Below are 13,658 nucleotides of genomic sequence, written 5' to 3' on the forward strand. Positions count from 1 at the left end.
AAATGTATTAAACAAATCAAAATATATTTTATATTTGAGATTTTTAAAGTAGCCACCTTTTGCCTTGATGACAGCTTTGCGCACTCTTGGCATTCTCTCAACCAGCTTCATGAGGTAGTCACCTAGAATGCATTTCAATTAACAGGTGTGCCTTGCTAAAAGTTAATTTTTGGAAAGAGAAACAAAGAGAAACAACAGTCCATCATTACTTTAAGACATGAAGGTCAGTCAATCCGGAAAATTTGAAGAGCTTTGTGTAACGATTCTCGTCTGGTGAAGGAGAAGAGGACCAAAATGCAGCGTGGTAAGTGTTCGTCATAATTTAATTGAAAACAGAACACTACACAAAATAACAACGAGGAGAAAACGAAACAATTCTGCAAGGTGAACAGACACTACACAGAAAATAAACACCCACAACCAAAATGGGGAAAATAGGCTACCTAAGTATGATTCTCAATCAGAGACAATGATCGACAGCTGCCTCTGATTGAGAACCATACCAGGCCAAACACAGAAATACAATAACATAGAAAAAAGAACATAGACTACCCAACCCAACTCATGCCCTGACCAACCTAACACAAAGACATAAAAAAGGAACTAAGGTCAGAACGTGACACTTTGAAAGTTTCTTCAAGTGCAGTCGCAAAAACCATCAAGCGTTATGATGAAACTGGCTCTCATGAGGACCGCCACAGGAAAGGAAGACCCAAATAAAATTAAATAGATACATTTTTATTGGTCACATACACGTGTTCAGCAGATGTTATTGCTGGTGTAGCGAAATGCTTGCGTTTCTAGCTCCGTCAGTGCAGTAATATCTAACAAGTAATATCTAACAATTTCACAACATATACATATATTAAGAATATATAAATATACAGTGCCTTGCAAAAGTATTCATCCCCCCTCCTATTTTGTTGCATTACAACCTGTAATTTAAATTGTTTTTTATTTGTATTTCATGTAATGGACATACACAAAATAGTCCAAATTGGTGAAGTGAAAAAATAATAATACTTGTTTAAAAAAATTATAAAAAATAAAAACCGGAAAAGTGGTGCGTGCATATGTATTCACCCCCTTTGCTATGAAGCCCCAAAATAAGATCTGGTGCAACCAATTATCTTCAGAAGTCACATTATTAGTTAAATAAAGTCCACCTGTGTGCTATCTAAGTGTCACATGATCTTTCACATGATCTCAGTAATATACACCTGTTCTGAAAGGCCCCAGAGTTTGCAATACCACTAAGCAAGGGGCACCACCAAGCAAGCGGCACCATGAACAGGTCAGGGACAAAGTTGTGGAGATGTACAGATCAGGGTTGGGTTATAAAAATATATCAGAAACTTTGAACATCCCACAGAGCACCATTAAATCAATTATAAAAAATTTGAAAGAATATGGCACCACAACAAACCTGACAGGGCCACCCCAAGAGAGGGCCGCCCAACAAAACTCACAGACCAGGCAAGGAGGGCATTAATCAGTGAGGCAACAAAGAGACCAAAGATAATCCTGAAGGAGCTGTAAAGCTCCACAGCGGAGATTGGTGTATCTGTCCATAGGACCACATTAAGCCGTACACTCTACAGAGCTGGGCTTTACGGAAGAGTGGCCAGAAAAAAAACATTGCTTAAAGAAATAAATAAGCAAACATGTTTGGTGTTTTCCAAAAGTCATGTGGGAGATTCCCCAAACATATGGAAGAAGGTACTCTGGTCAGATGAGGCTAAAATTGAGCTTTTTGGCCATCAAGAAAAACTCTGTCTGGCGCAAACCCAACACCTCTCATCACCCTGAGAACACCATCCACACAGTGAAGCATGGTGGTGGCAGCATCATGCTGTGGGGATGTTTTTCATCGGCAGGGACTGGGAAACTCGTCAGAGTTGAAGGAATGATGGATGGCACTAAATACAGAGAAATTCTTGAGGGAAACCTGTTTCTGTCTTCCAGAGATTTGAGACTGGGATGGAGGTTCACCTTCCAGCAGGACAATGACCCTAAGCATACTGCTAAAGCAACACTCGAGTGGTTTAAGGGGAAACATTTAAATGTCTTGTAATGGCCTAGTCAAAGCCCAGACCTCAATCCAATTGAGAATCTGTGGTATGCCTTAAAGATTGCTGTACACCAGCAGAACCTATCCAAATTGAAGGAGCTGGAGAAGTTTTGCCTTGGAGAATGGGCAAAAATCCCAGTGGCTAGATGTGCCAAGCTGATAGAGACATGCCCCAAGAGACTTGCAGCTGTAATTGCTGCGAAAGGTGGATCTACAAAGTATTGACTTTTGGGGGGGTGAATAGTTATGCACACTCAAGTTTTCAGTTTTTTGGTCTTATTGCTTGTTTGTTCCACAATAAAAAAATATTTAGCATCTTCAAAGTGGTAGGCATGTTGTGTAAATCAAATGATACAAACCCCCAAACAATCCATTTTAATTCCAGGTTGTAAGGCAACAAAATAGGAAAATGCCAAGGGGGTGAATACTTTTGCAAGCCACTGTATAGACGAGCAATGGCAGAGCAGCATAGACTAAGATACAGTAGAATAGTATAGAATACAGTATATACATATGAGATGAGTAATGCAAGATATGTTAACATTATGAAAGTGACTAGTGTTCTGTTTATTAAAGTGGCCAGTGATTTCAAGTAAATGTATATAGGCAGCAGCCTCTATGTGCCAGTGATGGCTATTTAACAGTCTGATGGCCTTGGGATAGAAGCTGTTTTTCAATCTCTTGGTCTCAGCTTTGATGCACCTGTACTGACCTCGCCTTCTGGATGATAGCGGGATGAACAGGCAGTGGCTTGGGTGGTTGTTGTCCTTGATGATCGTAGTAGTTTGTCCCCGGGGATGCGTTGGGCAGATCACACCACCTACTGTAGAGACTGGAGGTTGCAGGCAGTGCAGTTGCTGTACCAAGCGGTTTGACAGCCCGATAGGATGCTCTCAATTGTTTATCTGTAAAAGTATGTGAGGGTTTTAGGTGCCAAGCCAAATTTCTTTAGCCTACTGAGGTTGAAGAGGCGCTGTTGCGCGTTCTTCAACCCACTCTGTGTGGGTGGACCATTTCAGTTTGTCAGTGATGTGTTCGCCTAGGAACTTGAAGCTTTCCACTGTAGTCCCATCAATGTGGATAGGGCGGTGCTCCCTCTGCTGTTTCCTGAAGTCCACGACCATCTCCTTTGTTTTGTTGACATTGAGTGAGAGGTTATTTTCCTGGCACCACACTCCCAGAGCCCTCACCTCCTCCCTGTAGGCTGTCTCATCATTGTTGGTAACTACTGTTGTGTCATGTGCGAACTTGATGATTGAGTTGGAGGCGTGCTTGGCCACGCAGTCATGGCTGAAGAGGGAGTACAGGAGGGGGCTGAGCACGCACCCTTGTGGGGCCCCAGTGTTCAGCTGTTGAGGATCAGCGAAGTGGAGGTGTTGTTTCCTACCTTCACCACCTGGGGGCGGCCCGTCAGGAAGTCCAGGACCCAGTTGCACAGGTCGGGGTTCAGACCCAGTGCATCAAGCTTAATGATGAGCTTGGAGGGTACTATGGTGTTGAATGCTGAGCTATAGTCAATGAACTGCATTCTTACATAGGTATTCCTCTTATCCAGATGGGATAGGGCAGTGTGCAGTGTGATGGTATTTGCATCGTACGTGAATCTATTGGGGTGGTATGCAAATTCAAGTGAGTCTAGGGTGACAGGTAAGATAGAGGAGATATGATCCTTGACTAGTCTCTCAAAGCACTTCATGATGACAGAAGTGAGTTCTACGGGGTGTGAGTGAGTGTTGAAAAACAAGAGTTACCTCTACTGCAGAGGATAAGTTCATTAGAATTACCAGCCTCAGAAATTGCAGCCCAAATAAATGCTTCACAGTGTTCAAGTAACAGACACATCTCAAAATCAACTGTTCAGAAGAGACTGTGTGAATCAGGTCTTCATAGTCGAATTGCTGCAAAGAATACTAAAGGACACCAATAAAAATAAGAGAGTTGCTTGGGCCAAGAAACACGAGCAATGGACATTAGACTGGCGGAAATCTGTCCTTTGGTCTGATGAGTCCAAATTTGAGATTTTTGGTTCCAACCGCCGTGTCTTTGTAAGACGCAGTAGATGAACGGATGATCTCTGTAAGTGTGGTTACCACAGTGAAGTTTGGGGCAGGATGTGTGATGGTGTGGGTGGGTGCTTTGCTGGTGACACTGTATCTAATTTATTTAGAATCCATGGCACACTAAACCAGCATGGCTACCACAGCATTCTGCAGTGATACGCCATCTCCTCTGGTTTGCGCTTAGTGGGACTATCATTTGTTTTTCAGCAGGATAATGACCCAACACAAAGCAAAGCTGTTATAAAGGCAAAGGGTGGCTACTTTGAAGAATCTAAAATCCTAAATATATTTGGATTTGTTTAACTCTTTTTTTTGGTTATTACATGATTCCATATGTGGTATTTCATAGTTTTGATGTCATCACTATTATTCGACAATGTAGACAATAGTATAACAAATAAAGAAAACACTTGAATGAGTAGGTGTGTCCAAACCTTTGACTGGTACTGTATGTTACCAAAAATTATTAAGATCTGATCCTTTGAACATGTACAGTATTCACATGACTTGATTTGTGAAATGTGTAAAAAAAAACAGTAACCCTATTTATCCAAAGAGTAAATAGAGTACGATACAGAAACAGCTGTAGTTCACAAATGTCAATAAATTGAATCATACATTTAGCATATTTGGGCTTAGAACAGGTGATATAACAATATGTTATGCTTTTAAACTATTTATTTCTTAAATGTATTTCAAAAAACAAATGCTGAAGTCATTTTAATAATTTTTTCAAATTTCTCAAAATCCCAACTTTGGTTCACACTGGAAGTATGATAGATAATGAAAATTTTAAAATGTCAATGTGGCCTGTCTAAACACTTGTACTATGTTGACACCAAATGTCATTCATTTCCAGAAAACAGAATTTGTTCAGTGGCGTATTTTGTTATTGTACTAGATATAGTACAAGAACGTGAATGGGATATGTGAAAATGTTGCATTTCTACAAAAAAAATATAAAGTTCTACTCGATGACATCATCAAGTTAAAACATTTGAAAAACAATGATCTTCAAACACAATGAAATTCGCTTTGACATGGGAATCATGAAAATACCCAGGTTTTGGAAATCCCAGTTTTTTCTAACTTTTAATCCTACCCTGTGATGTCTCAGAGAACATTTCTTTCTTCTTATTGTTTTAACCACAGATCATAGAAACCCACCGTTTCCACATATGTAGACACTGGTAGGGTGCTGGAAATCATGAATATGAGGTTAAAAAGTGGCAGAATTGCCCTTTAAGAAGATAGATTTGACCTTACAATGCGGTCGTCTTGTGGTGAATGAGCGGACCAAGGCGCAGCGGGTGATGAAGACATAATGAATATTTATTAACAGAACGACAAAACACGAAAACTCTTAAACAAACTACAAAACAAATAAACGACGTAGACTGACCTAAAACATGAGAACTTACAAATACACGAAGAACGCACGAACAGGTACAGACTACAAACAAACGCTACAGTCCCGTGTGGTACGAACATACATACAGACACGGAAGACAATCACCCACAAACAAACAGTGAGAACAGCCTACCTTAATATGGTTCTCAATCAGAGGAAACGTCAAACACCTGCCTCTAATTGAGAACCATATCAGGCAACACATTAAACCCAACATAGAAACACAATACATAGAATGCCCACCCCAACTCACGCCCTGACCAACTAAACACATACAAAAACAAGAGAAAACAGGTCAGGAACGTGACATAACCCCCCCCCTACAGGTGCGAACTCCGGGCGCACCACCAAAAGTCTAGGGGAGGGTCTGGGTGGGCATCTGTCCACGGTGGCGGCTCAGGCTCTGGGCGTGGCCCCCATCCCACCATAGTCAATCCCCGCTTTTGTAGCCTCCTCCCAATGACCACCCTCCAAATTAACACCACTGGACTGAGGGGCAGCTCCGGACTGGCTGGTCATGGCTGGCGGATGGCTCTGGCTGGTCATGGCTGGCGGACGGCTCTGGCTGGTCATGGCTGGCGGACGGCTCTGGCCGGTCATGGCTGGCGGACGGCTCTGGCTGGTCATGGCTGGCGGACGGCTCTGGCTGGTCATGGCTGGCGGACGGCTCTGGCTGCTCCTGTCTGGCGGACGGCTCTGGCTGCTCCTGTCTGGCGGACGGCTCTGGCTGCTCCTGTCTGGCGGAAGGCTCTGGCTGCTCCTGTCTGGCGGAAGGCTCTGGCTGCTCCTGTCTGGCGGAAGGCTCTGGCTGCTCCTGTCTGGCGGAAGGCTCTGGCTGCTCCTGTCTGGCGGAAGGCTCTGGCTGCTCCTGTCTGGCGGAAGGCTCTGGCTGCTCCTGTCTGGCGGAAGGCTCTGGCTGCTCCTGTCTGGCGGAAGGCTCTGGCTGCTCATGTCTGGCGGAAGGCTCTGGCTGCTCCTGTCTGGCGGAAGGCTCTGGCTGCTCCTGTCTGTCGGAAGGCTCTGGCGGCTCCTGTCTGGCGGAAGGCTCTGGCTGCTCCTGTCTGGCGGAAGGCTCTGGCGGCTCCTGTCTGGCGGAAGGCTCTGGCGGCTCCTGTCTGGCGGAAGGCTCTGGCGGCTCCTGTCTGGCGAAAGGCTCTGGCGGCTCCTGTCTGGCGGAAGGCTCTGGCGGCTCCTGTCTGGCGGACGGCTCTGGCGGCTCCTGTCTGGCGGACGGCTCTGGCGGCTCCTGTCTGGCGGACGGCTCTGGCTGCTCCTGTCTGGCGGACGGCTCTGGCTGCTCCTGTCTGGCGGAAGGCTCTGGCTGCTCCTGTCTGGCGGAAGGCTCTGGCTGCTCCTGTCTGGCGGAAGGCTCTGGCTGCTCCTGTCTGGCGGAAGGCTCTGGCTGCTCCTGTCTGGCGGAAGGCTCTGGCTGCTCCTGTCTGGCGGAAGGCTCTGGCTGCTCCTGTCTGGCGGAAGGCTCTGGCTGCTCCTGTCTGGCGGAAGGCTCTGGCTGCTCCTGTCTGGCGGAAGGCTCTGGCTGCTCCTGTCTGGCGGAAGGCTCTGGCTGCTCCTGTCTGTCGGAAGGCTCTGGCGGCTCCTGTCTGGCGGAAGGCTCTGGCGGCTCCTGTCTGGCGGAAGGCTCTGGCGGCTCTTGTCTGGCGGAAGGCTCTGGCGGCTCCTGTCTGGCGGACGGCTCTGAAGGCTCATGGCAGACGGGCGGCTCTGGCGGCTCCTGTCTGGCGGACGGCTCTGGCGGCTCCTGTCTGGCGGACGGCTCAGGCGGCTCCTGTCTGGCGGACGGCTCTGGCGGCTCCTGTCTGGCGGACGGCTCTGGCGGCTCCTGTCTGGCGGACGGCTCTGGCGGCTCCTGTCTGGCGGACGGCTCTGGCGGCTCCTGTCTGGCGGACGGCTCTGGCGGCTCCTGTCTGGTGGACGGCTCTGAAGGCTCATGGCAGACGGGCGGCTTTGCAGGCTCAGTACAGACGGGCGGCTTTGAAGGCTCAGTACAGACGGGCAGTTCATGCGGCGCTTGGCAGACGGACAGTTCAGACGGCGTTGGGCAGACGGGCAGTTCAGGCGCCGTTGGGCAGACGGGCAGTTCAGGCGCCGTTGGGCAGACGGGCAGTTCAGACGGCGTTGGGCAGACGGGCAGTTCAGACGGCGTTGGGCAGACGGGCAGTTCAGACGGCGTTGGGCAGACGGGCAGTTCAGACGGCGTTGGGCAGACGGGCAGTTCAGACGGCGTTGGGCAGACGGGCAGTTCAGGCGCCGCTGGGCAGACGGCAGACTCTGGCCGGCTGAGACGCACTGTAGGCCTGGTGCGTGGTGCCGGAACTGGAGGTACCGGGCTAAGGACACGCACCTTCAGGCTAGTGCGGGGAGCAGCAACAGGACGCACAGGACTCTGGAGGCGCACAGGAGGCTTGGTGCGTGGTGTAGGCACTGGTGGTAATGGGCTGGAGACACGCACCACAGGGCTAGTGCGTGGAGGAGGAACAGGGCTCTGGAGACGCACAGGAGGCTTGGTGCGTGGTGCCGGTACTGGTGGTAATGGGCTGGAGACACGCACCACAGGGCTAGTGCGTGGAGGAGGAACAGGGCTCTGGAGACGCACAGGAAGCCTGGTGCGTGGTGTAAGCACTGGTGGTACTGGGCTGGGGCGGGGAGGTGGCGCCGGATATACCGGACCGTGCAGGCGTACTGGCTCCCTTGAGCACTGAGCCTGCCCAACCTTACCAACCTTGGTTGTATGCTCCCCGTAGCCCGACCAGTGCGGGGAGGTGGAATAACCCGCACTGGGCTATGTAGGCGAACCGGGGACACCATGCGTAAGGCTGGTGCCATGTATGCCGGCCCGAGGAGACGCACTGGAGACCAGACGCGTTGAGCCGGCTTCATGGCACCTGGCTCAATGCCCAATCTAGCCCTGCCAGTGCGGGGAGGTGGAATAACCCGCACCGGGCTATGCACACGTACAGGAGACACCATGTACAGAAGACACCATGCGCTCTACTGCGTAACACGGTGTCTGCCCGTACTCTCGCTCTCCACAGTAAGCTCGGGGAGTTGGCGCAGGTCTCCTACCTGACTTCGCAACACTCCCTTGTAGCCCCCCCCAAGAAATTTTTGGGCTTGACTCACAGGCTTCCGTGCTAGTCGGTACCCTCATAACACCGGTTCCTCTCTCCGGTTGCCTCTGCTCTCCTAATCGCCTCCAGCTGTTCCCATGGGAGGGCGATCCTTTCCAGTCAGGATCTCCTCCCATGTGTAGCAACCCTTGCCGTCCAAAACATCCTCCCATGTCCATTCCTCCTTCGTGCGCTGTTGCTTTCTCCCGTTACACCGCTGCTTGATCCTTTGTTGGTGGGTGATTCTGTAACAGTCGTCTTGTGGTGAATGAGCGGACCAAGGCGCAGCGGGTGATGAAGACATAATGAATATTTATTAACAGAACGACGAAACACGAAAACTCTTAAACAAACTACAAAACAAATAAACGACGTAGACTGACCTAAAACATGAGAACTTACAAATACACGAAGAACGCACGAACAGGTACAGACTACAAACAAACGCAACAGTCCCGTGTGGTACGAACATACATACATACAGACACAGAAGACAATCACCCACAAACAAACAGTGAGAACAGCCTACCTTAATATGGTTCTCAATCAGAGGAAACGTCAAACACCTGCCTCTAATTGAGAACCATATCAGGCAACACGTTAAACCCAACATAGAAACACAATACATAGAATGCCCACCCCAACTCACGCCCTGACCAACTAAACACATACAAAAACAAGAGAAAACAGGTCAGGAACGTGACAATAAATAATAGATAGATACCATTATACCATTGTGCCCGAATGAAGACGTGGATATTAAATAGGCCACTTTATTTTTGAAATTCATTTTTTTATTTCACCTTTATTTAACCAGGTAGGCAAGTTGAGAACAAGTTCTCATTTACAACTGCGACCTGGCCAAGATAAAGCAAAGCAAAGCATCTGCCACCATATCAACCACGGTGCTTCTGGCTCTGCATTGCTTGCTCTTTGGGGTTTTAGGCTGGATATTTATAAGTAGTTGTGATAACTGCTTATGTAAAATGGGCTGCTTATGTATAAACTACATTTGATTGATTGATGGAATAGATTGATCAGATTCGATGTCTAAATGGTATACAGTGCTGTGAAAAGTATTTGCCCCCTTTCAAATTTTCTCTACTTATGCATATTATTTTATACTGAATGTTATCAGACCTTCAACCAAAACCTAATATTTGATAAAGGGAACATGAATGAACAAAAAACACACCAATTACATACTTATTGTATTTATTTCATAAACAAAGTTATGTAACGCCCAATACCCCTGTGTGAAAAAGTAATTGCCACCTTACACGCAATAACTGGTTATGCCACCTTTAGCTGCAATGACTGCAACCAAATCCTTCCTGTAGTTGTTGATCAGTCTCATGTCGCTGTGGAGGAATTTGGACCCACTCTTTCATGCGGAACTGGTTTAACTAAGCGACATTTGTGGGTTTTCAAGCATGAACTGCTCGTTTCAAGTCCTGCCACAACACTTCAATTGGGATTATGTCTGGACTTTGAATAGGCCATTACAAAACTTAAAATGTGTTGCTTTTTAACCATTTTCATGTAGACCTGATTGTGTTTTTGGGGTCATTGTCTTGCTGCCTGACCCAGCTGTGCTTCAGCTTCAGCTCAAATCAAATCAAATCAAATATATTTCATATAGCCCTTCGTACATCAGCTAATATCTCAAAGTGCTGTACAGAAACCCAGCCTAAAACCCCAAACAGCAAGCAATGCAGGTGTAGCTCACAGATGGATGGCCTGCCATTCTCCCATAGAATTCTCTGATGCAGAGCAGAATTCATGGTTCCTTCTGTTAAGGCAAGTCATCCAGGTCCTGAGGCAGCAAAGTATCCCCAAACCATGACACTACTACCACCATGCTTGACCGTTGGTATGCGGTTCTTACTGTGGAATGCAGTGCTTGGTTTTCACCAGACATAATGGGACCCATCTCGTCCAAAAAGTTTGGTTAGATTTGACCTTACCATGGGATCATCTGTATAAATAATGGACAGATGGATAAATTAATGATGCATAACTCATTGTGCCTGAGTAAAGACGTGGATATTAAATAGGCCACTTTTTTTTTTTTTTTATATATATTTTTTTTCCTCCCCACCTTTATTTAACCAGGTAGGCAAGTTGAGAACAAGTTCTCATTTACAACTGCGACCTGGCCAAGGTAAAGCAAGCAGTTCGACACATATAACAACACAGAGTTACACATGGAGTAAACAAACATACAGTCAATAATACAGTAGAAAAAATAAGTCTATATACAATGTGAGCAAATGAGGTGAGATAAGGGAGGTAAAGGCAATAAATAGGCCATGGTGGCGAAGTAAATACAATATAGCAATTAAAACACTGGAATGGTAGATTTGACAGTAGATGAGTGTGCAAAGTAGAAATACTGGGGTGCAAAGGAGCTAAATAAAGAAATAAATACAGTAGGGGAAGCGGTAGTTGTTTGGCCTATTTATAGATGGGCTATGTACAGGTGCAGTGATCTGTGAGCTGCTCTGACAGCTGGTGCTTAAAGCTAGTGAGGGAGATAAGTGTTTCCAGTTTCAGAGATTTTTGTAGTTCGTTCCAGTCATTGGCGGCAGAGAACTGGAAGGAGAGGCGGCCAAAGGAGGAATTGGCTTTGGGGGTGACAAGTGAGATATACCTGCTGGAGCGCGTGCTACGGGTGGGTGGGTGTAGATTGGTAACAGTATTTGAAGAGTACCCACATAAGGACTTCATAACACATTCCCTTTTTCCTTACCCCCTATCTGCCACGGTGCTTCTGGCTCTGCATTGCTTGCTCTTTGGGGTTTTAGGCTGGATATTTATAAGTAGTTGTGATAACTGCTTATGTAAAAAGGGCTGCTTATGTATAAACTACATTTGATTGATTGATGGGATAGATTGATCAGATTGATTGATGGGATAGATTGATCAGATTCGATGTCTAAATGGTATACAGTGCTGTGAAAAGTATTTGCCCCCTTTCAAATTTTCTCTACTTATGCATATTATTTTATACTGAATGTTATCAGACCTTCAACCAAAACCTAATATTTGATAAAGGGAACATGAATGAACAAAAAACACACCAATTACATACTTATTGTATTTATTTCATAAACAAAGTTATGTAACGCCCAATACTCCTGTGTGAACAAGTAATTGCCACCTTACACTCAATAACTGGTTGTGCCACCTTTAGCTGCAATGACTGCAACCAAATCCTTCCTGTAGTTGTTGATCAGTCTCATGTCGCTGTGGAGGAATTTGGGCCCACTCTTTCATGCGGAACTGGTTTAACTAAGCGACATTTGTGGGTTTTCAAGCACGAACTGCTCGTTTCAAGTCCTGCCACAACACCTCAATTGGGATTGTGTCTGGGCTTTGAATAGGCCAGTAAAAACCTTAAAATGTGTTGCTTTTTAACCATTTTCATGTAGACTTGATTGTGTTTTTGGGGTCATTGTCTTGCTGCCTGACCCAGCTGTGCTCCAGCTTCAGCTCACAGATGGATGGCCTGCCATTCTCCCATAGAATTCTCTGATGCAGAGCAGAATTCATGGTTCCTTCTGTTAAGGCAAGTCATCCAGGTCCTGAGGCAGCAAAGTATCCCCAAACCATGACACTACTACCACCATGCTTGACCGTTGGTATGCGGTTCTTACTGTGAAATGCAGTGCTTGGTTTTCACCAGACATAATGGGACCCATCTCGTCCAAAAAGTTGACTCAAGTTTGCCAAAAAGCACTTGTAAGCACCTGGATGATCACCAACACTGTTCTATGGACAGATGAGTCAAAAGTATAACTTTTTGGATGACATGGGTCCCATTATGCCTGGCAAAAACCAAACACTGCATTCCACATGTACCTTATTCCAACGGTCAAGCATGGTGGTGGTGGTGGTAGTGTAATTGGGTGTTGCATAACTTTGTTAACTAAATAAATATAATCATTTTTTGGGGTTATTTTTAAACTCAGGTTCCCTTTATCTAATATTAGGTTTTGGTTGAAGATCTGATAACATTCAGTATTAAAAAAAATGCAAAAATAGAGAAAAGTATAAAGGGGGCAAAATCCGTTTTCACGGCACTGTACATCACATATTATACTGTATAATTAAGCAGTAAGGCACAAGAGACTTGTTTACGTGCTGCTGTGCGTTTTGTTGCTAACCTTACTTTGCTACCTGACAACTTTACGTTTTTTACTTCTTAATTACCGTTTATATTTTTAGTTTTTCCCTCGCTCAACTTTTTTTCATTAAGCTTTTTCACTCCAGACGCTTTATCTGGACGTGGTTCGTCAGGAACTCCACCAGCCGAAGCTAAGTAGTAACATTAACATGATGCCTTCTAATTGCAGTCGCTGTACTCATAATATACAGGAGAACGATCGCCTTATGGCGAGGATAGCTGTGCTGCAAGCCCAGCTTCAGACGCAATCGTTAGGCAAGGGTAATTTCAGTGTAGGAAAGGATGAAACAGCGTCTGTGCCACCAGTAAGTACAGATAGTAACGTTTGTATAAATTCCCTCCCACAGTCCCCGCAGCCGGACAACTTTGTGATGGCTTCTGGAGGGAAATGCTGTAGGAATGCTCAACCGGTGTCGCTCATTCAGCCGACAGAAATGTTCAACCAGTTCTCCTCATTAAGCAGCGAGTCGGAGTCAGAGGCCGAGCCTTGTCTGGTCTCTACTCCTCCCGTTACGGGGTCTGAGACGCCGAAGCCTCCCACCATTAGCTCTGACAAATTGAAAACCCTAGTCTTTGGCGACTCCATTACCCGTATTATTAGGCTAAAAACTAATCATCCAGCGATCATACACTGTTTACCAGGGGGCAGGGCTACCGACATTAAGGCTAATCTGAAGATGGTGCTGGCTAAAGCTAAAACGGGCGAGTATAGAGAGTATAGGGATATTGTTATCCACGATGTTAGGATGAAACAGTCAGAGGTCACCAAGCGCAACATAGCTTCAGCGTGTAAATCAGC

The sequence above is a fragment of the Salvelinus namaycush genome, chromosome 36 (assembly GCF_016432855.1).
Source record: "Salvelinus namaycush isolate Seneca chromosome 36, SaNama_1.0, whole genome shotgun sequence".
Classification (NCBI taxonomy): Eukaryota; Metazoa; Chordata; class Actinopteri; order Salmoniformes; family Salmonidae; genus Salvelinus; species Salvelinus namaycush.